The following is a 2,705-nucleotide window of genomic DNA, read 5'->3' on the forward strand; positions in this document are numbered from 1 at the left end:
CCATCCACCCCTCCCCGCCGCTGCCAGCCGGGAGCTGGGGGCCGCGACTTGCTCTCCAGGAACCCCAGGGCGAAACCAGACGTCAACTGCCCCTTCAGAGGGCTAAAATGCACCGTGTGTCCTCGAGAGAAAGACTTTCCACCTCTATCACCACCGTAATGCCGTCACCTCTGGAACGCAGGGAATACAGCGGCTGCGAGTTCCTGTGACTGCGCTTCCTAACGGGGTTTAGGCTGAACTGTGCTGGCGTAAGGGAATGATTACAGGAAAGGTGTAACCAGACTAGCTGAGGAGCTAGTGCATATGGACCAGCTCCGGAAGAACCAAAGGGACGGTTAAAATGGAGTGGAGGAGGATATAGCCTGCTGAGCCATTGAGTGATGAACGATTGGGTAACATCTGCTGATCAGGAATTTGTCTATTTGGCGCTGAATTCCTGTTTAACACGCATAGAAAATTCATCGCAAGGCCTTCAAAACTCCACCTAAGGCTTCTGCCAGCTGGAAATACACAGTCCTGTAAAAAACAGGGCTCTGATCACAAAACAGCGCGCTGCAGACCAGGGGGATCATTTATCTTGTCGCTCCAGGGTTAGTTTACTTCTTTAGTGATGCATTTCTTCAGGGAGAATGACACATTTTTGTTATTTCTGTCAACATACAGACACCGTGTTGGTACACAGAGCGATGATTCGCTCCTTACGTTTGGATTTTACACAGGCCAAAGGATGCGCAACAAGTTTCTTTTTGTCTGCCTTTCAACGGCCTGTTTTCGTGTTGTGATTTATGACACGGTACGTAATAAACCCCACATGGCGGTACCTGGTTTGGGAGGGGGACAGACCCCAGGGAGAACAAACCCACTGCTGCTTTGAACACCAGGAACACTGAGTTAGGGGGATACCGAGTCTTCTTTGGGAGAGGACTCACAGCTCTGTAAGTGCTTTTGCAGCCTTAGTCCAGATCCACCTTGGTCCCGCATCTGCCTCCCTGTGGCTCCTGCTGCTCAAGCGCTGCTTGTTAAACCCCATCCTGCACCTGAGCATGCCCCAGTAGATCTTCTGCCTCTCTTGCACTGGTTCCCTGTGTTAAATCCAGTCAGACTGCACAAGGATAGATCGCAGATTGCAGTTACAAACATTGCCTGAAGCCCACAGCGTTCATGAACTGAGGAGCTTCCTTCCTCAGAGAGCAGCCCCAAGCCCCGTGACGACCACGGGAGCTCCTCATGGGTTTAGTCTCCTCTCGTGGGCTCCTGTAACCACCATCAGTGACACAGCTCTGTTCTCAGCCTACCACGGGGTGACACTGCACTTGCAGGCTGCCTATTGCTTTGATTTAAACATCGAACTATAACATTTTATACCCCTGGAAGAGATATTTGTCTGAAATGAATTTACTATGGACTCTGCAGAGCAGCCTAATCCTCATCACCACTCTCTGTGCTACGTCAAACTTCCTACAGATGCTTTCGATCCAGACAATTCAAAGTTCTGCTAAAACCAGGGATTTGGGTTTTTTCCTCATCCCTTTTAAAAATGAAAAAGCAAAGACAAAAATCCCGTCGTTCCAAACCATAGGCGCAAGCTGATGGGTGTTCGCTGGGTCGATCCCCTGCTCCACCCGCCGGGGCGCTGCGTCCCCTCCCCTTCCAGCAGGAAAGCCCGGTCTCCTCCAAGTCCAACTGGCCCATTGAAAGAGTCCGAGGGAGACAGAAGCGCATTTTCAGCGCAGCCCCAGCCGCCCACTCGCTAATTGGAGGCCATTCCCCATTTTGTGGAGCCTTGATGCTCCCCCATGGAGAACCCGGGACTGTGGGTTCCAGTCGTGGACTGTGGTGACAGCAGGAGAGTAAACAGAGCTGATAGAATTTGACAGGTCTATTCTTTTCTTAAAATCATTCCGTCTAAAAGATTTTCTTTTACATAATCCAAAGTGTTTTCTCATGAAGTAGGACAAATACTGCTCTGCATTTAGGGTGCACTTCAGATTTTATGCATTTTTTTATCGGAATTTGCCTCTGTTAAATGAGGTCAAATAATTCATTTTAAAGCTGCATTACAGAAATCACAAGTGGGGTAAAAACTTCAGAGCACTGAGCTCCTTGAGTCCAAAATGTTTCCAAGAAGCGAAAGCAGTTTTTAAAAGCAGCTGACTTCTGAACAAAAGAAGAAACTCTTACGATTCCTTTACAGGCAGCACGATAATTCCTATCTTTCTCCCCCCAAAAGAGTGTTTTTCCCGCAGCTCTGAGTTAAAGAATAGACCCTCCACGAGAAGGGTCTTTGTTAAGGTGGTACGTTCCTCGGGGCACTGAAGATACAGGCTGAAAAGCAAGGAGCCAGGAGCCTCTCTGGAACACACCCTTCGTGAAACACTGCAGAATTTCTTTGCAAACATTTACGCAGCCCACAAAACGGCCCGGCGCAGACAGCGCTGTGATAAACAGCAAGGCAGGGTCCCGCCACCCTTTTTCCACAGCGGCTTCAGAGAGTAGAACAAATCACTTGTTGAGCTGCAAGGGGCTGCGGGGCAGCGTTTGCATGTTGAACAGAGGGAGGCTGAGAGAAGAATACCTGCGGCAGCCCACTCTCACCCGCGGGAACGGGGGGAACGCCCTCGGGCTGGGCACCAGGCCATAGGCTCTCATCCCTCAGTTTAAAACAAGAGAACAGACTCTACTTTTTTTTTTTTTTTTTTTAAATT

The 2,705-nt window shown here is 49.5% G+C and overlaps 1 protein-coding gene across 1 annotated transcript in view; it reads right to left on the minus strand.

Moving 5' to 3' along the window:
* FOXN4 (forkhead box N4) overlaps positions 1–2,705 on the minus strand; it is a gene marked incomplete at its 3' end in the record, with an annotated part of 15,450 nt that overhangs the window by 11,890 nt on the left and 855 nt on the right. The gene's annotated exons all lie outside the window — the stretch shown is intronic.

Source organism: Buceros rhinoceros, unplaced genomic scaffold (assembly GCF_000710305.1).
Source record: "Buceros rhinoceros silvestris isolate BGI_N320 unplaced genomic scaffold, ASM71030v1 scaffold18346, whole genome shotgun sequence".
Taxonomy (NCBI): Eukaryota; Metazoa; Chordata; class Aves; order Bucerotiformes; family Bucerotidae; genus Buceros; species Buceros rhinoceros.